General features: G+C 48.3%; 1 pseudogene; it reads right to left on the reverse strand.

Moving 5' to 3' along the window:
* Positions 1-3,194: 3,194 nt before the first annotated feature.
* LOC118642129 lies at positions 3,195-4,329 on the reverse strand (annotated as a pseudogene).
* Between the last annotated feature and the right edge of the window lie 18,607 nt (positions 4,330-22,936).

Consider the following 22,936-nt stretch of genomic DNA (forward strand, 5'->3'; position numbering starts at 1 on the left):
GGATTGGCTTTAAAGTCACCGGGCTGGGGAGGGAGCCGTGTGGAACAGAGTGAGTGGCCGTGAGTTGATGGTTGTCGAGGGGAGAGGGCAGTGTGTGTGAAGGCCCCCTTTCCTGTTCTCTGTGCTTTTGTATATGTTCGAACATTTCCAGAGTAGACAGTTTAAGAAAAAAAATGGAGTGGGCCCAATGTGCCTATTTCACAGATGGACAAAGCAAACCCAGCAGCAGGCAGGAGGATTGGAAGGAGTAGGGGCCTTAGCTCATTGACACTGATGGCTGTCCCCGGACAGCCACGTTTGTTCATCCTGGGAAAGGGGCTTCGCAGGGGACTCTGGGACCTGCTTTCCTGCCTGAGCCTGGGGTGTGGAAAGGAATCTCTCCTGTCACAGCTTTCAGGCTGTTCCTGGCTGACACAGTCATCCATCTGAGGGCACCGGGTAGCTGACTATTATGTCCATACATGTGAGAGGCATCTTTTATGTGTATGAGTGCAACTGTCATTTTGTCTTAATATAGCATCACCACAATGGGGTGTGTTTTATTGCATTTCATTTTAGACCTCCTATTTTTAAAGATACTCATGCATGGTAAAGCAAAGGGAATACAGTGAAAAGCTAGTCTCCCTCCCTCCTGTTCTCCAGTCACTTCCCAAAGACAATTTAATGTATTTATTCAATGGACATTTGTTGAACACCTGCTGTGTGTCGGGCATCCTGTTAGGCTATGATGTCCAATAGAAATATGACATGAGCCACATTTGAAATTTAAAAATTTTCAGGAGCTATATTAAAAAAATAGAAAGAGCCCTGGCTGATTTGGTCTAGCGGTTGGAGCGTAGGCCTGTGGACCAGAGAGTCCCGGGTTCAGTTCCCGCTAGGGGCACGTACCAAAAAAAAAAAAAAAAAAGTAGAAAGAAATAGGTGAAATTAATTTTTTCCTTCCTTCCTTCCCTCCTTCCTTCCTTCCTTCCTTCCTTCCTTCCTTCCTTCCTTCCTTCCTTCCTTCCTCCTTCCTTCCTTCCTTCCTCCTTCCTTCCTTCCTTCCTTCCTTCCTTCCTTCCTTCCTTCCTTCCTTCCTTCCTTCCTTGTTAACCCTCACCCAGTGATATTTTTTCATTGATTTTTTTTTTTTTAGATCGAGTAGAAGGGAGGAAGGGAGAAAGAGAGAAACATCAGTGTGAGAGAAAGACACCAATTGGTTGCCTCCCGCATGACCCTGACCGGGGCCAGGGATCAAACCCACAATCCAAGTATGTACCCTTGATCAGAATTGAGCCTGGTGACCCTTCAATCTGAGGGCTGGCGCTCTAACTGCTGAGCCAAACTGGCCAGGGGCATGGTTTTTTAAATAGTGTATTGGTTTGCTAGGGCTGCCATAACAACGTGCTATAGCCTGAGTGGCTTAAACACCAGAAATTAATTTTTTCACAGTTCTGGAGGCCACCAGTCCAAGATCAATGCATGACCGTGTTGGTTTCTTCTGAGGCCTCTCTCCTTGGCTTACAGACAGCTACCTTCTTGCTGCGTCCTCACGAGGTCCTCTCTCTGTGTGTATGCCCCTATTTTCTCTCCCTGTGTCCTAATCTTTTCTTATAAGGACACTAATTAGATTGGATTAGGGCCTATGCTAATGGCCTCATTTTACCTTAATCACCTTTTTTTTTTTTTATCTTCACCCGAGGACATTTTTTTCCATTTTTTGCACAGATAGAGTGGGAGGGAGAGAGAGGAAGAGAGAGAGAGAGAGAGAAAGAGAGAGAGAGAAACATCGATGTGAAAGGGACACATCGAGTGGCTGCCACCCACACGACCAACCAGGGCCGGGGACAAACTGCAACCGAGGTACATGCCCTTAGTGGGAACCGAACCTGGGTCTCTCCGGACCGCAGGCCGATGCTCTAACCACTGAGCCAAACCGGCCGGGGCTTAATCACCTTTTTAAAGGCCTGTTTCCTGTCGTATTCGTAGGAACTGGCAGTTAGAGCTTCAACATGTGAATTTTGAGAGGAACACAATTCTGTATATAGCATACGTTAAGTCTTCAAAATCCAGTGTGTGTGACTCCCACGCCACATCTCAGTTCCAACCAGCACCATTTCAAGTGCTTGGCCACCACGCATGGCTGGTGGTTACAGCGTAGGACAGCGCAGCACTGGGTGCGGGAGTCACAGTGGCAAACACAGCAGTCAAACATCTCTGCCCTCGTGGGGCTGCCATTCTGTTGTAGGGGATGGACAATAAATAAAGACACGAAATGAATAGTGTGCCATATACGTATGTTCTGGGGAGTAAAACAAAAGAGGGAAGCATGCAGGGGTGGAGTCCAGGGGTGCATTTTGTCTCCTCTGGGTGTCCTGCCAGAGATATCCTATGGAAACACAGAAGGATGGATGGATGGATGGGTGGTGATATATATAAATATATATATATTTAATCCTCACCCGAGGATATTTTTCTTTTTATCATCAGATAGAGCGGGAGGGAGGGAGAGAGAGAAACATCGATGTGAGAGAGATATATCCACTGGCCGCCTCCTGCATGACCTGACCAGGGCTGGGAACAAACCAACTGAGGTACATGCCCTTGGCCGGAATCGAACTCATGACTTCTTGGTCCATGGGCTGACGCTCTAACCACTGAGCCAAACTGGCCAGGGAAAGATAGATTATAGACAGAGATAGAGATAGAGATAGATAGAGATAGAGATAGAGATAGAGATAGAGATAGAGATAGAGATAGAGATAGAGAGAGAGAGAGAGAGAGAGAGAGAGAGCGCTGCCTTGCTGAGGAGGGGCAGCGGAGGAGGGGCTGCGGAGGACGGGCAGGGGCATGGCCAAGCGGACCACACCCTTCCATGGAAGGTTTATCCCCCTGCCCTGAGGTGGGAAGCTGAAGCCTGGCTGGCACTGAATTCTCTAAGAGGTTTCTTCTAGAAACAGACAGTTCATCCCTGCTGGTGTGGCTCAGTGGTTGAGCATCGACCCTTGCGCCAAGAGGTCGCCGGTTTGATTCTGACGGTCAGGACACATGCCCAGGTTGTGGGCCCGATCCCCAGTGAGGGACATGCAGGAGGCAGCCAATTGATGTTCTCTTTCATTGATTCTATCTCTCTCTAAAAAAATCAATAAAGAATTTTTTTTTTTTTTTTTTAGAAACAGATAATTCAGACACTTCCTCTCACTTCAGCAAAGAAGTTAATTTTGAAAGCACTTGGGAAGTTCCCCTTCCAGCCTCTGGCGGGAGGCTCGGGGAAGGGAGTCATCAGCACAGCCGCCTTCCAGGCCAGAGCAGAATTCCTGAAGGTTGGGGACCCACAGCAGGAGGCGGAGGCTGCTGCCGCCACCAGGACATGAAACATTTGATGCCACTGGAACCAGATGTCAGACTTTCCCGGAAAGAAGCGCTCAGGAACTCAAGCAGCATGGAGGCCAGCTCCGGCGATGCACCTCACAGCCACGAGGAAGAACCAGCCCATCTGGCCCATGGTGGTGGCCTTGAAAAGCCCTCGGCGATAGTCTAGCCAAGGCCCGGGAACACCCCTGCTCTTGTCCGCCGGTGTTCAGGTGGCAGACCGGTCCCGCGGTGCCACAGTGGTGGCGGGCATGCCCAGGACACAGATGACGGAGAGGTAGATGAGCTGTGGCTGTGGGGAGCAGTGGGAGTGGTAGAACCAGGGGACAAAGCTCCCCATAATCAGTAGGGCAATCCCCGAACAATCCAGTTTGGGAAAAGTCTGAGGGACTTTCTGTGAATGACAGTAGACAGTGTGAAAGAGCCAGGAGAAGCTGAGGCAGAGCACTGCACCCAGAAAGAACATTCCCCAAATCACCTTCTCCTGCAGGGGGGCCCTGAAGTATGTGTTTGGTCGGAGCACAGTCTAGATTCCCGGAAGGAGAAACAGCACAAACCCAAGCAGGTGGGTCCGGATATTGCCGGTCTCTGCATGCATGCGGAACACGCTCTTGAAGCAAGCTTAAAGGCGGGCAAGGGCGGTCTGTGGCCAAACGGCAGGTAAGTGTGGTCCTTCAGCCAGTCAGGGAGCACGTCATACGGGATGACCCTCCAGCATCCCCCCCCAGACCTTATACATGAACTCCTCCCTCTCCTCCACAGCAGTGTGCTTGCAGGGGAAGTGTCAGGACCTGGACCTCCCCCTCCTCCTGGGCACTGGGTGTGCTTGCTCTTCTGCAGCTTTGGTTGGGTCAGGGATTCCCCGTTTGCCCTTCTCTTCTAGCAGGGCCCAGTTCAGCCAGCTCCATGTGTCAGGTTCCCTGTTACTGCCAGGATCCCAGTGCCTTGTGCCACCACGGGTCCTTGGTGAGAAGACATCTAGCTGGTACCTCAATACCTGGCAGCTGGGTGTCTCAGGCCCAGGGAGCAGAGATCTCCCTTGATGTTAAACAAACGGAGGTCATCATAGTGAGCAAAAGTCCACTGTCCACTTTGGTCTTCTAAACTGTAGCAACACAGAGATAGGAAAGGGAGAGGGAAGGACTGAAGATTGACTCAGCTGGGGCTGCGGACCTGGCTACATTCCACAGCGAGGCAGGCGGCGTGTGGCCAAGCCGCTCTGGGTCTCCATGCTCTCGGCCCTCTTGTCTTTTTTTTTTTTTGGTGGTACGTGCCTCTAGCAGGAACCGAACCCGGGACTCTCTGGTCCACAGGCCGACGCTCAGCCGCTGAGCCAAACTGGCCAGGACGTCTTTTTTTTTTATTCCTCACCCTGAGGATATTTTTCTGTTTATCATCAGATAGAGTGGGAGAGAGACAGACAGACAGAGAGAAACATCTACGTAATAGAGCCACATTGACTGGTTGCCTTCTGCACCAGCCGACCAGGGCTGAGGATCAACCACAACCAAGGTACGTGCCCTTGACCAGAATCAAACTGAGACTCATTGGTCAGCAGGCCAACGCTCTAACCACTGAGCAAACAGCCAGGGCCTCTTATCTTTTTTATAATAGCCATTATACAGCTGTAAGCTGATATCTCATTGTGGTTTTGATTTGCATTTCTCTGATGATTAGTGATGCTCAGCATCTTTTCATGTTCCTATTGGCCAATGTCTATTCAGATCCTCTGCCTATTTTAAAATCAGATTGTTTTTTGCTATTGAGTTGTATGAGTGCTATATCCCCATTTAAAAAAAACCACAGATGGTAATATTGCATACGTGCCATTCTGTTCTTTACTCACTTGAAAATATATCTTGAAATACACCCCCGTCATCACACATAGACATGCTTTATTCTTTTTGATTTCTTAATTTTAAATAATAATTTGAAACAAAGACACAGTGTTGCTGAGCTGGAATGACAGAACCTGGCATTTATTGAGAGCTGACTGTCCTGAGAGTTGTCACCTCATCCAACCCTCCCCATACCCCACAATGTGGGTGCTGTTCCCAAAAAATAATCCAGGTTCATGGTCGGCTTTTATAAACAGATGGAAAAGAAAAACTGCTAACTTCAGAGACATGTGAAACCCTAGATTGTGGGTCTGAGAGACCTTCTGTTGAGGTTAACAGAATAGTAAGCTACTAATGTAGAGTATTATTATATCACATTAATACACAGTAATATTATAACATATGGTGACATATTAACATAATCTAATGTGTTAATATATGATAAATATATTAATAGAAATATATAATTTACTATGTTTCATACAGGGTGTGGCAAAAGTAGATTTACAGTTGTGAGTACAGGAAACAGTTTATTCTTGTATTATTATTTATTAATTATTGTATTCTTTTCTTTATTTTTTAATTTATTTTTTTATCCTCACCCAAAGACATTTTTTTTTTCTTGATATTTTTTGTTCAGATAGAGTGGGAGGGAGAAAGAGAGAGAGAAAGAGAGAAACATCGACGTGAAAGGGACACATTGAATGGCTGCCACCCACACGACCCAACCAGGGCCAGGGACAAACTGCAACCGAGGTACATGCCCTTAGGGGGAACCGAACCCGGGTCTCTCTGGTCCACAGGCCGACTCTCTAACCGCTGAGCCAAACCAGCCAGGGCTATTGTATTCTTTTGCCCAACTTTGTATATTAAAAATATATAAAGATAAGAAAATATATAAATGATAAGAAAAAATAAATAATTGAGACAAAATACTGGGAGAAGAACAAAACCAGGGAGAACTGAGGTTACTCACGCGGGAACTGAGACAGGCCCCGTGCGCTCAGGGCTGGCTCTCGGGCTGTGCTTGGGGACACGGGGCCTAGGGGTCCAGTCAGAACTCTGCCCTCTTCGATCTCACTCCAGGAGGGGAGAAGCTTTTAGCAGGGACAGCATTGCTAGGAATTAAGATGGAACCCATCTGGTAGCAGGTTCACGTGTGAGATGAAAGATGGGTAGAGGGCAAGTTCCTGCCACTTTCTAAGCTCCAGAACTCTGCACCCAGCCATCTGCTCCCTCCTGTTCATGGGGACCCTGAGCTAGTGAGCTCTGTCGGGGTAACCTCGGGGCCTCTGTAAATGCTGTGTCTGTCCTGTCAAGAACCCCCAGAACTCTGGGGTGGGCTGATGGGGTGGCACAGTGCCTGCCTCTGAGGCTGTGGTGAGATAGAATCGTTTGTATGTACAGAGTGCTCAGAGCAGGGCCCAGAAGCTGATGCTCTTGAGACAGTCCTGAGCCCTGACGGGCCCTGTGCAGCTCAGGGAGGGGCCGTTGCCCCACCTGGAACGGGCTCTGCAGAAACTGAGACAGGGAACATTGTTCTGGGTGCTGAGCCATACAAGCTGTGGGTTACGCCTGGCTCTGCCCCTCCCAGCTCTGAGACTCCACTTCCCCGAGCCTCAGTTTCTCTGTCTGTGGCTTGGGCTTGATACAGGGCAGCCGGAGCACTTGAGAAGTCTGGCTGAGAGGGGTGTGCAAGAGAATGAGACTCGTTTCTGAGCAGAGGTGGTGCCTCCCCAGGCCTCCTGATTCCTGATGCACTGAGGGAAAAGCACCCATACTGCCCTAGGTCCCTGCCAAGCCCTGTCCCTGCTGCTCTGGCCCCTAAGGGAAGGGGTTAGAGCTGGTGAGTGGTCTCCTGCAGGCTCTGACCTGTCCTGGCTGGGAGACTGGAGGGGAGTGAGAGGCTGAAGCAGGAAGGTGGCTCAGGTCCTGAGCTCCTACTCAGACTCTTGGGGCCTCAGCATCTCCATCTGTCCTATGCCCTCTGCCCACTTCCTCCTTCCTAGCATTGCATCCTTTCTCAAACACTTCCCTGATGCCTCATGTCTTCTTCTCCCATCTCCAGGCCTTTGCACAGGCTGTTTCCACGGCCTGGGACACCCTTTCCCCCATCTGTTTAAGACTCTGCCCCAGGATGCCCTCCCCGAGATCCTGCTCTCTGGCCCCAGCCCAGCCCAGGTCTCACTGTAGCTTCTGTGGTCCCCAACAGGCTGAAATCCCTGAGGGCCAGGGTCAGCTCTGTGCCAACTTTATAACCCAGCAACAGTGGATTCTCAGTAGGAAATGCTATTGAGAGCAAATGAATGAATGCATGAAGGAACACGTCTCTCCTCCCCCAAACTTTGATGTACCAGCTGCAGTGCTAGGAGAGGCCTAGAAGAGAGGGTTTCTGCCCAGGGCTTTTGAGGACTAAGGGTAAGCAGATGTGAAATAAATAATTATATTAATTACCTCATATGGTCCCTGAAGGCAAATACGGGCCCTGAGGGGGGAGTGTGACCTGACCAAGGATCTGAGAAGGTTTTCTGAAAGAAGCAATGTTTCCGGCCTGAAAAGCTGAGAAAAAACAACTGGGCAGAGAGAGGGAGAGAGATCTTTCTAGGCAGAGGAAACTGCACATGCAAAGGCCCAGGGGTCAGAGAACACACAGAGCAGAGCCTGGGAGAGACCCCATAGGCCACAGACACAGGGTGGGAGGGTTGGAGCAATGAGGAGGGTGGCCGAGGTTTATCATCAGAACAATTTGAGGACATTGAAGAATTTTGGCATCCCTGGAAAGATGGGACCCAATTAAATTTTAAAGCATTGGCTGTGTCTGTCTTGTGGAAAACCATTCAGAGGGGCTGGAAGAGCATGGAGGAGCTCCTGCAGCCCCTGAGTGACTTGGACTGAAGAGGGACGGAGAGAGCCACCGGGTTCAGAGGATGTTTGTAAAAGAGCCAGTGACAGGCTCAAACATGGACTGGATCTGTGGATAGAGGAAAGGAAGGATCCAGGGTGAGGCCTGGTGTCCAAGGCCAGCAGGGAGCTGCTTATTCTCAGGAAGCAAGGTTGGACAAGCCTCCAAGTCCCTGGCCAGCCCCCAGCCACCAACCAGCCAAGAGTCCCCTGGCCAGAGCCATGAGCCTGGGGACATGAGGTGTGCTAACCTTGCCTCCACAGAAAACACGGGAGCCAGACACTTCTCTTGGACACAGGCATCCTTGGAAGGAGCTTGAGGCCCGCCCAGCCCTGGAGCTTCTGGGGGCTTCCTTGGGGACCCAGGGCTCCTGGAGTCCTCCTCCCAGGAAGCCCCTGCCCACCTAGGAATGTTCCATATATTAATAAACAGACTGTGTAACGTAATGTCAGAGAGGGATACATGCTTTCACAAGTGACGTGATAGAGACTGAAAGGGAGGGTGGGCTGGGGGCTGTACCATAGAGGGGGTCAGGGTGGGACCCTCTGAGGATGCAAAGAAAACAGTCTTGGAAAGAACATTGCAGGTGGGGGAACAGCCAGAGCAAAAGCTTGATGAGGGAACAAAGCCAGGGGTCTGGGAGGGGAGGAAGTGGTGGAAAGGGGCAGAGAAGGGATGGACCAGGCCTTGGGAGGGGGTGAGCATGACACTGTGGAGGCATGGTGGGTTTCAGACGGGGGTGATGTCTGGAATCTCCCTTCTCCTTCAGCCTAGAAACCCCCTCTTTGTAGTTCCCTGTTTTAGCCCTTTCCCCAGGGTCTTTCCAGCATCTCTGTCTCCCTCACCCTCATGACAGGTACTCCCAGGGCTGGGAGTTCCCCAGGATCTATAGCCAAAGAAGAGAACTAACGCTTATCATGGTAAAGCATGGCGGGTGGACCTCCTGCCGTGTGCCATGCCTCGTTCCCCCCCCCCCCCGCCCCGGGACCCTCACACAGACCCTTCCGGTTGTATAGACCCCAGTTTACCCATCAGGAGAGCCAGACACAGTGTGACTCACTCCAGGCTTGGGGTTGCTTTCAAAAGAGGGACCAACACTAGAACCCAGCTTAGTCTCATCCTGAAGTTTTGTCATTTCTTATTTGAGCCTCGTGACAGTTTTCTGGAAGTGGGAGCTCAGACTCCCTGCCCCTTTCTTTTCTCCCTCTTCACTTTCCTCATTTTGGCAAATGTCGCCACCAGCTCTCCAGCTGCTGAGCTGCACAGCCCAGAGCCTTTCTTTTTTTTTTCCTTTTTCTTTTTCTTTTTTTAACTTTATTGTTGAATGCACTACAGATGTTTCTCATTTTTCCCCTATTGACCCCCTCCTCCCCACTCCCACCCCCCTCCCGCCTTTTCCCACACTGTTGTCTGTGTCTATTGGTTATGCATATAAATTCCTTGGTTTATTTCTTCCTATCCCCCAACCCCTTCTCTTTGAGGTTTGTCAGTCTACCAACCACTTTGTTCTTCTTAATCCCTTCACCCTTTTCACCCATTCCCCTAACCCCCCTCCCATCTGCCAACCAACAAAATGTTCTCTGTATCTATGAGAATGTTTCTGTTCTGCCTGTTCATTTTGTTTGTAGATTCCATTGTCGATAGATATGTATTCATGGCCATTTTGTTTGTTCATATTTTTTCTTTTGCTTCAAGAAGATGCTTCAACATTTCATATAATAATGGTTTGGTGGTGATGAACTCCTTTAGCATTTCCTTATCTGGGAAACTATATGGCCATCGATTCTAAATGACAGCTTTGCAGGATAGAGTAATCTTGGTTGTAGGTTCTTGCTTTTCATCACTCTGAATATCTCTTGCCACTCCCTTCTGGCCTGCAAAGTTTCTTTTGAGAAATCGTCTCAGTCTCATGGGAACTCCCTTGTAGGTAACTAACTACTTTTCTCTTGCTGCGTTTAAGATTCTCTCTTTGTCTTGAACCTTTTGCATTTTGATGATGATGTGTCTTGGTGTGGGCCTCTTGGGGTTCATCTTGTTTGGGACTCTCTGTGCTTCCTGGACTTGTATGTCTGTTTCCTTCACCAAGTTAGGGAAGTTTTCTGCCATTATTGTTCCAAATAGGTTTTCGATTTCTTGTTCTCTCTCTTCTTTTTCTGGCACCCCCAAGATGCGAATATTGGCACGCTTGAAGCTGTCCCAGAGGCTCCTTACACCATCCTCATTTCTTTGGATTCTTTTTTCTTTTTTCTTTTCTGATTGGGTGTTTTTTTGCTTCCTGATACTCAAAATCGATGATTTGTTTCTTGGCTTTACCTAGTCTACCATTGAATCTGTGTAAATTATTCTTTATTTCAGTTAGTGCCTCCTTCATTTCTGACTGTGCATCCTTCATTTCTGACTGGTCCTTTTTTATGCTCTTGAGGCCCTCACTAAGTTCGCTGAGGTTCTCACTAAGTTCACTGAGCATCCTTATAAGCAGTATTTTGAACTCAGCATCTGTTAGGTTGCTTATCTCCATTTCACTTAGTTCTTTTCCTGGAGTTTTGTTCTGTTCTTTCATTTGGGACCTGTTTCTTTGTCTCTTCATTTTGGCTGCCTCCCTGTGTTTGTTTCAGTGTATTACTTAACGAGAGGTATGGAGCTAGCTGAGACCAGATGCTGCTCGTTTGAAAGAATTTAGGAAAACCTGAAGCAGGATCCAAGACAGGCCAATCCTATGGTTAAGCAAGTGGCAACAGCTAGAGTGGGCCTGAAAGTTGGGTGGGGCGGGCCTCAGGGAGTCACCAGGGTGGGGCAACCAGTGTGAGCCAGGTTGCTGGAGTCCCAGATATGGCGACTGTCTGCCGCCCCAGGGAAGGGCTCACCAAAGGAACAAAGGCCTCTGACAGCATGTTTGTCCTGGAGAAAGCCCCCTCTCCAGCCCTTGCTCCAGTGCCAAACAGCTCAGTTCTTCCCTGTATGTCTCTGGTGCCCCTCGAGCTGCCTCCCTTCAAGCTTAGAGGGAGAGAGTCCGATAAATCCGTGTGCGGGCCCTTTAAGAGGAGCTGCCTGTGGCTCCAGCTGCCTCAGCCTCCCTGAGCCTCAGTTCCCGCTGGTTTTTCCAGCCAGAAGTTATGGGGACTCTCTTCCTGGCACTGGAACCCTGAGCAGGGCACCTGGTATGGGACCGAACCCCTCAGCGGAGGTGTCCTCCTGATTTTTATCCGCCACATGTGGGTGTGGGACCAGCCCATCGCGCCGCCTCCCCTCCTACCAGTCTCGATGCAGTTGCTTCTTTAATTCCGTAGTTGTAGGACGTCCATTCAGCTCGATTTCAGGTGGTTTTGAATGATGATTGTTCTGTAGTTTAGATGTAACTTTGGTGTGGTTGTGGGAGGACGGGATACCGCCTTTACCTACGCCACCATCTTGACCAGAACCCAGAGCTTTTCTCGATCCATCTTCCCTGCCCCCTCTTCCAGGGGCCGGTCATTACATGCCCCTTGATGGACCTTGTAGCAACTTTAACACCCTCCATATGGGTGCTCTCTCCCTCCCCCTTGAGAGAAAAGGAGGAAAATAAGTTGTGGCAGCTGATCATGGACCTAGAGAAGCTTTACTGAGGTCTGTGGGCACTTTCTCTGAAGATACACTGTACTTCACACAATTGCAGGAAATTGTGTCTGGAAGTGGGGTCTGGCAGTGGTGGCCTGGTGTCCCTAAGAACATCACAGGACCTGCCATTGGCCCCACCAGACAGAAGCCACAGGGAGCTAGTGGCCCCCACAGCCCACCCCTTCTGTCATAAGAGAAGTCATAAGAGGGCTCACAGCCACTACCCCACCTTCCCCGAAGCAGTGCCCTGTTTTGGGGGTTATGTTCTAAAATAGAGTCTGGTGCTCGATGAATAACTCCATGAAGACAATTAAAACCACAGAATTGTACACTTTAAATGAGTGAATTCTGTGGTCTGTGAATTATATCTCAATAAATCTGTTTTTCTTTTTTCTTTTTTTAATCTCAGGTGTTCCGTGGCCTCCTCCACAAGGGGGTGGGGGGTCCAGATCTGCTCAGACAAATGAAAAGTTAAAAAAAAAATCATGAGCCCTGGCCGGTTTGGCTCAGCGGTTAGAGCGTCGGCCTGCGGTCCGGAGAGACCCGGGTTCGGTTCCCGCTAAGGGCATGTACTTCGGTTGCAGTTCGTCCCCGGCCCTGGTTGGTCGTGCGGGTGGCAGCCACTCGATGTGTCCCTTCACGTCGATGTTTCTCTCTCTCTCTCCCTTCCTCTCTCTCCCTCCCACTCTATCTGTACAAAAAATGGAAAAGTATCCTCGGGTGAGGATAAAAAAAAAAAAATCATGAGAAGATTCAAATATCACCTAATAGCAATAATCAGAACTAACTTACTTTCGTGCTGGTGACATGCTGGACCGTGTTCTAAGTGTTCACTCCTGTGACTCCACAGCACCCTCTCAGGCAGATGGGAAACTGAGACACACAGCAGGAATGTGACTTGCCACGGTCACAAGCAAAGAAGCATGTGAGGCGGGGTTCGAACGTGCCATCTAGCTCCGAAAGCCTCACTTCCCCCACCCCAATCCCCCAATATGCACAGAAATAAAGAGGATGACTGTATAATTATCAACCAGTCATGGTGGACCAACAGGCAGGCAGGTCCCCTGGTGTTCTTCTTTTTTAAAAAATATATTTTCATTGATTTTTTTAGAGAGAGAAGGGAGAGAGAGATACAAACATCGATGTGAGAAACACTGATCGGCTGCCTCCTGCACACCCCCTGCTGGGGATTGAGCCTGAAACCTGGCATGTGCCCTGACCCGGGATTGAACCAGCGAACTCTTGGTGCATGGGACAACACTCAGCCAACTGAACCACCATACTAACCGGGCTCCCCTGGTGTTCTTATCAGCACCGGTAACCTGCAGGCTGTCCCCATGTCTAAACACACTGCTTTTCACTGCTTTCACTGAAGTACATCTTTTGAGAAGGTGCAGCGTCCTCTAGGTGGGCTAGTTCCTGCTCTCCCCACCCCCACCCCTGCTGGATTCATTGCAAATCACATCATCATATTCATTCATAAATTCTTCAGAATGTTTCTCTAAGTGATAAGAACTCTTTTAAAAATAACTACATTTTTAGTTACCATTTTCCCACCTACAAAAAAATTTGTTATTCTGTCATACCCCCTAAATCCCATTTCCCCCTGCTGTTTCCTAAAAGTATTTTTATGGATAGTGGTTTAAATCAAGCAACAAGAGTTCATACATTGGATTTAGGTGGGATATCTCTTAAATTCCTTTTATTTTTTTATTTATTTTTTTTATCCTCACCAGAGGACATTTTTCCATTTTTTGCACAGATAGAGTGGGTGGGAGAGAGGGGAAGAGAGAGAGAGAGAGAGAGAGAGAGAGAGAGAGAGAAACATCGACGTGAAAGGGACACATCGAGTGGCTGCCACCCGCACGACCAACCAGGGCCAGGGACAAACTGCAACCGAGGTACGTGCCCTTAGCGGGAACTGAAACCAGGTCTCTCCGGACCGCAGGCCGATGCTCTAACCGCTGAGCCAAACCGGCCAGGGCTCTTAAATTCCTTTTAAACTATATTGATTTTTTTTCTTTTTTCTTTCTTTTTTTTTTTTTTATCCTCACCCGAGGACATTTTCCCATTTTTTTGTTCAGGTAGAGTGGGAGGGAGAGAGAGGAACAGAGAGAGAGAGAGAAACATCGATGTGAAAGGGACACATCGAGTGGCTGCCACCCGCACGACCGACAAGGGCCGGGGACAAACTGCAACCGAGGTACATGCCCTTAGCGGGAACCGAACCCGGGTCTCTCAGGACCGCAGGCCAACGCTCTAACCGCTGAGCCAAACCGGCCAGGGCTCCTTTTAAACTATAATGATCATCTTTTAATTTCCTTGTTTTTTAGTCATTGTAGAAAGTGTCCTTACTTGTCGTCACTGATTTGCTGCCTCCTGAAAGGCCTTCAGCCGACACTGGAGTGGTGGGGGTGGGGCAGGGCGTGGCCCAGCCTCCAGGCCGTGTGGAGAGCTGGTGTTTCCACCTTACTGGTCACCTGCAAAGAAGTGAGATCAGGCCTAGGAGGCACACTGACGTTGGAGCAGGTAAACGGATTCCTGGGTCCCTTGCGTCAAGGTGGCATTTCCGCCTTCAACGCATATGTGGAATCTGCTCGCTTCTCTTTTGTAGAAAGCGGATTGAGGGAGGTGAGGAAAGAAGTAGGGAGATTGATGGGGGCGAAAGCTGCCGGTGGCCTGGGCCAGGGTGCTGGCTTTGAGGAAGAGGGAACAGGGCCTAGAATATTCTGGAAGTGGAACTGGTCAGGCACACTGGCTGTATGGACCCAGAGGGCAAGAGATGTCCAGGGTGCTCTCTCACTGGGAAAGGAGCCTTCTTGCCTCGAGTTCTAATCTGCAGACCCCTCCTCCCAGCTCCCAGCTGCTGCTGGGGCCATGACACACACACACAATGAGGGTGACTCACTCCTCAGCATGGGCCCAGAACCCCATGTTCAGCCTTCCAAAGAGGATGGGACAACAAGAGGAAAGAGGGGGTGGGAAAAGGGCACGGAGGCCGGGATCAGCTGCCTCCCAGCGGCATAAGCTCAGACAGCTCAATACCTCTCTTAGCCTCCGTTTTCCCATCTGGGCAGTGGGAATGCCCATCCCCACCTGGTTGGGCGATGTGAGGAGTTACGTGGTGATTCCTGCTCTTCCGTGATGGTCTTGAGGAAGAGAGCATAGGTGGCCTCGAGTGGGCCAGGAGGATGTGAGGAGTGGCTTGTAGGGAGGCTGGGCATGATGGGAGCTTGGTCTGTAGCTGACCAAGATATGGGGCTGAGCACATCCCAACTGGTCCCTGATCCCCATGGGGCCAGCCTCTGAGCGCCCTGGTTATAGGCACCACTGAACCAAAAGATGGAAGAGTGATTGGGGTGCTTTCATTGGTTCTACATGCTCCCTAGACTGGCCTCTGCAGAGCTGCAGTCTTATCTCTTTATTTTCTTTTCTACTTTGATGCTGAACATCCTGCATTAAGGAAAAGGCAGCTTAGAATCTGGGTAAGGCATGGATTGACATGCTCACTCAGCCATCTACCTGCATAGTCTTGGGCAATTCATTTAATCTCCTCCGGACTCAGTTTCCTCATCTATAAAATGAACGCAAGCATTCGTAGGACCCTCCTCATAGGCTTGTTTTGAGGGTTCATTGAAGTTATGTAATTTTCCTAAGAATGAGTTAGTACTTGCAAAGCGCTTGAAACCATGCCCAGCCCAAATAAATAGGGAGCTTCTTCATGCTGCGTCCTGCGACCTGTTGACATGACCTTGGTAGTCTTTCATAGTTTCCTTGATTTCTGCATGACAACCTGTCCCAGGTTCAACTTATACATTCGCTACCTGGGATCTGCCATTTCTGAGAGGAACCCTGTTCCTTTGGGCAGTAAATGGGATTTAGAGACCACAATAAAGACATGAGGGATACTCATTGCTACTGGGTTATCATTGTGTCTAGGCTTTAAACTGGAAAAACGGACCATTCTCATTCACATTTAAGATGACAAGGTTTTCATTTAACTTGCATTTTTTTTTATCTCTTTTTTCTTATGCAGAAAATCTTGGTTCCTTAACAACAGCAACACAGCTTATCTTCTTTATCCTATGTTACAAAGCTAATAGTTGCAACATAACAATACCTGTACCAGTATAACTACTACCTATACGATGACTGAGTGCAGTTGAGGATTTTGTTGTGGTTCTGTTTCTTTGTGGTTCTGTGATCTTCAGAATCACAGGGATGTGCAATCAAAATGCTACTTCAAAGTCATTTTCAATAATCCTTTAAAAAAATTTTTTTCTGCCCTGGCCGGTTTGGCTCAGCGGTTAGAGCGTCGGCCTGCGGTCCGGAGAGACCCGGTTTCGGTTCCCGCTAAGGGCATGTACCTCGGTTGCAGTTTGTCCCCGGCTCTGGTCAGTCGTGCGGGTGGCAGCCACTCAATGTGTCCCTTCACGTCGATGTTTCTCTCTCTCTCTCTGTTCCTCTCTCCCCCTCCTACTCTACCTGAACAAAAAATGGAAAAATGTCCTCGGGTGAGGATAAAAAAAAAAAAAATTTTTTTTCTTTATTGATTTTAGAGGGAGAGGAAGAGAGAAGTAGGAAGAGATAGAAACATTGATGAGAGAGAACATTGATTAGCCGCCTCCTGCATGCCCCCAACTGGGGATCGGGCCCACAACCTGGGCATGTGCTCTGACTGGGAATCGAACTGGCAACCTCTTGGTTCATGGGTTGATGCTCAACCACTGAGACACACTGGCCAGGCTCAATAATCTTTTTTAGTATGGTTGGTTGCCAAGTTAACAGTCAAGTTAATTCATTTTCACTTTTTATTTTTAAGGGGTTGCTTTCTCTGTCTTTGCTTTATAATTTTGTAACCAATTTGCATTTACAAAATAAAAAATCTAAAGCAAGATACACTCAAGAGAAGTCTAGGTCTGGTCAAGATGGCGGGTAGGTAAACGTGGTATCGCGTCCTCCCACACCCACATCAAAGTTACGAGTAAACTACAGAACAACCATCATTCAAAACCGCCTGAAATCAAGCTGATGGAAGTCCTACAACTACGGAATTAAAGCAGCAGCCACATCCAGACTGGTAGGAGGGGCGGAGGCGACGGGCTGTTCCCACACCCAAGTGTGGTGGATAAAAATCAGGAGGATCCCGTGGCTGGGAAGGTCCTTCCTGAGGACTGAGGGGTCCCCGTCCCACACCAGGCACCCCGCTCAGGGTTCCAGTGCCAGGAAGAGAAGTCCCCATAACTTCTGGCTGGAAAAACCAGCGGGAACTGAGGCTCAGGGAAGCTGAAGCGGCTGGAGCCCCAGGCAGCTCCTTAAAGGGCCCGCGCACGGACTTATTGGACTCTCTCCCTCTAAGCTCGGAGGGGAGGCAGCTCGAGGGGCACCAGAGACCTACAGGGAAGAACTGAGCTGTTTGGCACTGGAGCGAGGACTGGAGAGGGGGCTTTCTCCAGGACAAACGTGCTGTCAGAGGCCTTTGTTCCTTTGGTGAGCCCTTCCCGGGGGCGGCAGACAGCCGCCATATCTGGGACTCCAGCAACCTGGCTCACACTGGTAGCCCCGCCCTGCTGACTCCCTGAGGCCCCGCCCCACCCAACTTTCAGTCCCACCCAAGCTGTTGCCACTTGCTTAACCATAGGATTGGCCGGTCTTGGATCCTGCTTCAGGTTTTTCCTAAATTCTTTCAAACGAGTAGCATCTGGTCTCAGCGAGCCCCATACCTCTCATTAAGTAATACACTGAAACAAACACAGGGAGGCAGCCAAAATGAGGAGACAAAGAAACAGGTCCCAAATGAAAGAACAGAACAAAACTCCAGGAAAAGAACTAAGCGAAATGGAGATAAGCAACCTAACAGATGCTGAGTTCAAAGTACTGCTTATAAGGATGCTCAATGAACTTAGTGAGAATCTCAGTGAACTTAGGGAGGGCCTCAAGAGCATAAAAAAGGACCAGTTAGAAATCATGGATACACAGTTAGAATTGAAGGAGGCATTAACTGAAATAAAGAATAATTTACACCGCTTCAATAATAGAGTACGTAAATCCAAGGAGCAAACCATCGATTTGGAATATAAGGAAGCAAAAAATGCCCAATCAGAACAGCAAAAAGAAAAAAGAATCCAAAATAATGAGGACAGTGTAAGGAGCCTCTGGGACAACTTCAAGCGTGCCAACATTCGCATCTTGGGGGTGCCAGAAGGAGAAGAGAGAGAACAAGAAATCGAAAACCTGTTTGAAACAATAATGGCAGAAAACTTTCCTAACTTGGTGAAGGAAACAGACATACAAGTCCAGGAAGCACAGAGAGTCCCAAACAAGATGAACCCCAAGAGGCCCACACCAAGACACATCATCATCAAAATGCAAAAGGGTCAAGACAAAGAGAGAATCTTAAAAGCAGCAAGAAAAAGGCAGCTAGTTACCTACAAGGGAGTTCCCATTAGGCTGTCAGCTGATTTCTCAAAAGAAACTTTGCAGGCCAGAAGGGAGTGGCAAGAAATATTCAGAGTGATGAAAAGCAAGAACCTACAACCAAAATTACTCTATCCTGCAAAACTGTCATTTAGAATCGATGGACATATAAAAACTTTCCCAGACAAGAAAAAGTTAACGGAGTTCATCACCACCAAACCGTTATTATATGAAATGATGAAGGGTCTTTTTGAAGAAAAAGATAAAATGTATGAACAAACAAAATGGCAATGAATACATATCTATCAACAATGGAATCTACAAACAAAATGAACAGGTAGAACAGAAACATTCTCATAGATACAGAGAACATTTTGTTGGTTGCCAGTTGGGAAGGGGGTTGGGGGAATGGGTGAAAAAGGTGAAGGGATTAAGAAGCACAAATTCATTGCTAGACTGACAAACCTCAAAGGGAAAGGGGTTAGGAGGGTGGGAAGAAATAAACCAAAGAACTTATATGCATAACCAATGGACACAGACAATAGTGTGGGAAAAGGTGGGAGGGGGGCGGGAGTGGGGAGGAGGGGGTCAATGGGGGAAAAATGTGGAACATCTGTAATACATTTTACATCCAACAATAAAGATTTGAAAATAAAACAAAAAGTGATCAACGATTGGCTGTTTCTTTATAGCATGTAATAAACATATTCCTCAAAGACAAAAAAAAAAAAAATGCCCTGGCCAGTTTGGCTCAGCGGTTAGAGCGTCGGCCTGTGGTCTGGAGAGACCCGGGTTCAGTTCCCGCTAAGGGCACGTACTTCGGTTGCAGTTTGTCCCTGGCTCTGGTTGGTCGTGCGGGTGGCAGCCACTCAATTTGTCCCTTCACGTCTATGTTTCTCTCTCTCTCCCTTCCTCTCTCTCCCTCCCACTCTATCTGTACAAAAAATGGAAAAATATCCTCTGGTGAGGATAAAAAAAAGAGAAGTCTAGCTTCTATTCCTGTCCCCCTTACTGAAGGCCTCCGCCCCCCATAGGTAACTGTTTTTATTAGTTTGTGCTTTCCCCTTCCATTGTTACTTTTTGAAAATAGAAGCAAATGCGTGCACACCCTGCACATATTCAGAAGGTAACATACTTTGTACCCACAATTCTGCTCCTTGGATTCTGCTTTTGTTCTTTTACTTAATCACATTGCTGGAGATACTGCAGCGCAGGGATGGAGCGCTTCCTCACTCCTGCTCACAGCGGCATAGCATCTCTCCCTGTGGCCCCCCACACTGGACGCAACCAGTTCCCACCTGGTGGATGTTAGTGTTCCCGTCTTTGCTAATACTAACAACCACAACCAAAACCTGTGTGCACAGAATTTTGTATTTTGGGTGGCGTGTTTCAGAGGTAGATTCCAAAATGCTGTAATGACATTTTTAAAAAACTTACTCTTTTTTTATTTTTATTTTTTTATGAATTATTTATTTATTTTTTTGTTACAGATATTTTACCTTTTTACCCCATTCGCACCCCCCACCCCATCCCACCTTCGCCCCATCCCCGGCTTAGTTGTCCATGTCCATTGGTCATGCATACATGCATATAAGTTCTGTGGTTTATCTCTTCCCACCCCCCCCACCCCCCGACCCCCTCTTCTGAGGGATGTCAGTCTGTGCCCTACTTCCATGTTTCTGGGTCTACTGTATTCCTCAGACTGTTATGTTCATTATATTCCATATATAAGTGAGATCATGTGGTATTTGTCTTTTTCTGCTTGGCTTCTTTCACTTAGGATGATACTTTCCAGGTCCCTCCATGTCGTCTCAAAGGATAAGAGATCTTTCTTTCTTACCGCTGCATAGTACTCCATTGTATATATGTACCACAGCTTTTTTATCCATTCGTCTACTGGTGGACACTTGGGCTGTTTCCAGATCTTAGCTATTGTAAATAGTGCTGCTATGAACATGGGGGTACATATATTCTTCCTGATTGGTTAAAAATCTTACTCTTAAGACTTTATTAAGTTTTAGGTTCACAGAAAAATTGAGAGGACCTTATGGTATTTAAAATCATAACTGTGTCCCTGCTGCTGTGGCTCAGTGGTTGAGCATCGACCCATGCACCAAGAGGTCGCTGGTTTGATTCCTGGTCAGGGCACATGCCCAGGCTGTGGGCCTGATCCCCAGTGGGGGGCATGCAGGAGGCGGCCAATCGATGTTCTCTCTCATCGATATTTCTATCTCTCTCTCTCTCCCTTCCTCTCTCTAAAATCAATAAAGAAAAAATATGTTTTAAAAAATAAAATAAAATCATCATATTACACAGGAGTTTATGGGTCACAACAAGGGGCTCTGCCCTAGTCAGAGCAGTCACCGAGGGCTTTTTGGAGGAGGTGGTGGTCCTGCTGAGATCTGAAGGAAAATTGGGAGGTGAGTAGGTAAAGAGAGGAGGAAAAAGTGTTTCAGGCAGCAGCATGTGTTAAGGCCCTGTGGCAGGTGTGAGCATGATACATACAAGAAACTGACAGAAAGTGAGGGGAGAGATGAGGTACTGAGCCTTCATCTGGGGTGAGGTTGGTGGAGATTGAAAGAAGTACAGTCGTCCCTCGCCACTTCGCGCTTTGACTTCACTCTATTGCGGTTTTTTTCAAATATATTTATTAAAAAGTTGATCGAGACAGTGAAAATGGTACAGTGCGCGCTCAGTTGTCTGAGTCAATAATACACTCCTGTATTCCAATTAAAATGACAACTACTGTACATATGGACTGTAGACCTATGTATTCGAGCGCCCCAGGGATCCTTCAACGCCAGGTGCCACTGCTAGAGGCTGGAACGGATCAACCGCGATAAGTGAGGGACGACTGTGAATGAATTTGGGTGATAATTTGAAGGTAAAATGCACAGAACCTGGTGACTCTATTAGTTGGGATGTAGATTTGGCTGCCACTTCAGAGACCCAAAGTAACTGGTTTAAACAACATAAAACTGTATTTTCGCTTTTACATACTGTCCTGGTGTAAGTGTCCTGGTTCTGGTTTGGCTGCTCCAAGGCATTGGGGACCCCGCTTCTAGTACCTTGTTCCTCTGCTGTTCCTAAACTACTGCCTTTGTTTTTCTGGTCTGAATAGGTTATCTCTGGGTCCTGCACCAGAGGAGGGGAAAGAAGGGAAGGAGGGAGACCCACCATGTCCCTTAAGGGCACGACCCGGAAGTTGCTCATGTCACTTTTGCTCACATCCTATTTATCAGAATTTAATCACCTGGCCACACCTGGCTGTAAGGGAGGCTGGGCAGTGCCTGCAAATGGGCCCTGTCTGTAATGTCAGTGGGGGGAGGGGTTGCCTACAAACAGCTGGGGGGTCTTCTTGGTGACCTGCCAGCTGCTGTTGGGAGAGGCTGGGTTCAGAGCTGGGAGTAAGTGGAGCGGCCCCAGGAGGGCATGCTGGAGGGGGTGGCTGCAGCTGGGCTGAAGCCCCAGGAGCTGTGGTGATGGGTGGCGTGGGGCAGTCAGTGGAGGAAGTGGCTGCTCTGGGTGACAGCTGGCCAGACACTGATGGATGGCATTGGAGAAGCAGGAGAGCAGAACTGGAGAAAGAGCCCGGGTCCTGGACACACCTGCCTGAAGCTCAGCTAGAGGAGCAGCCTGGTGGCCTGTGTGAGGCATTGAGGGCACTGGGGGTGGGGGCATTGGAGACCTTGGGGACCCCCTCCATATCCCATCATGAAATCAACCCTTAAATAGCCCCTGAGCTTTGACATCAGGCACTCAAGGTCCAGGCTGTGACCTTGGGCTAGTAATACCCAAGAATTGATCCCACTCAATCCTTCCAACCACCTGGGAAATGTATTACTATTTTCCCAAGTTTGCATGTGGAGAAACTGAGGCTTAGGTGGGGTGAAAGGATCCAAGATCTGGGTCAGAGCAGACTTTTCCATTTCCCATGAAGCCAAGAGGCCTCTAAGTAGCACTCAGGAATCCCTCCTTGTGATCACCAGCTCTAACTTGCTTGTCCAAATTCCTTCACTCATTTGTTCATTTATCCACCCACCACACTCCAACTGGCTTCTTTCTCTGTGCAGGGTCCTACTTCGGCACTGGGGGTACCTGAGTACTCAGACCCTGACCTCACAGAGCTCACAGTCCCCAAGGGCAGACAGATCAAAGGCAGCCTGTCCTAACACACGACTCTGGGGGTGGGGAGATGGTCAGGGATGGCTTCCTGGAAGGGATCGGGGGATCCTGGGCAGAGACATGAAGGACAGGGTGAAGGAGGGACCCGCTCTTCTTTGGGCTGGACAAGGAGTGGGAAGGAAAGAAGCCTTTTCAGTGGTGGGGACATTTGAGCTGCATCCTGAAAGACAGGTGGTGGACAGAAGTACAGGCAAGGTCCTTCAACAGCAGGAACAACATACGCAAAGGCCCAGATGCCAGAATCACTGTAGGGTGAGGGGGTACAGAGGGTTACAGTGAATTTGATATGGAAATGGTAAATGGTAAAGGAAATGGTAAATGACTGGACCGGAGACAGAGTCTAGGTCTAAAAGTTTTGTTCTCCCCCACCCCCAGTTTTTTTTTTTGAGACATAATCGACATATAACATTATATTAGTTTTAGGTGTACCACATAATGACTTGATATTGCGTATATTGTGAAATGGTCACCACAATAAGTTTAGTTAATATCTATAACCTCTTATAGTTACAAGTTTTTTCTTGTGCTGAGAAATTTTAAGATCTACTTTCTTAGCAACCTGCAAATATACAGTACAGTATTATTAACTATGATCTCCATGCTGTACATTACATTCCTGTGATTTATTTATAACTGGAAATTTGTACCT

Source organism: Molossus molossus, unplaced genomic scaffold (assembly GCF_014108415.1).
Source record: "Molossus molossus isolate mMolMol1 unplaced genomic scaffold, mMolMol1.p scaffold_m16_p_3, whole genome shotgun sequence".
Lineage (NCBI taxonomy): Eukaryota > Metazoa > Chordata > Mammalia > Chiroptera > Molossidae > Molossus > Molossus molossus.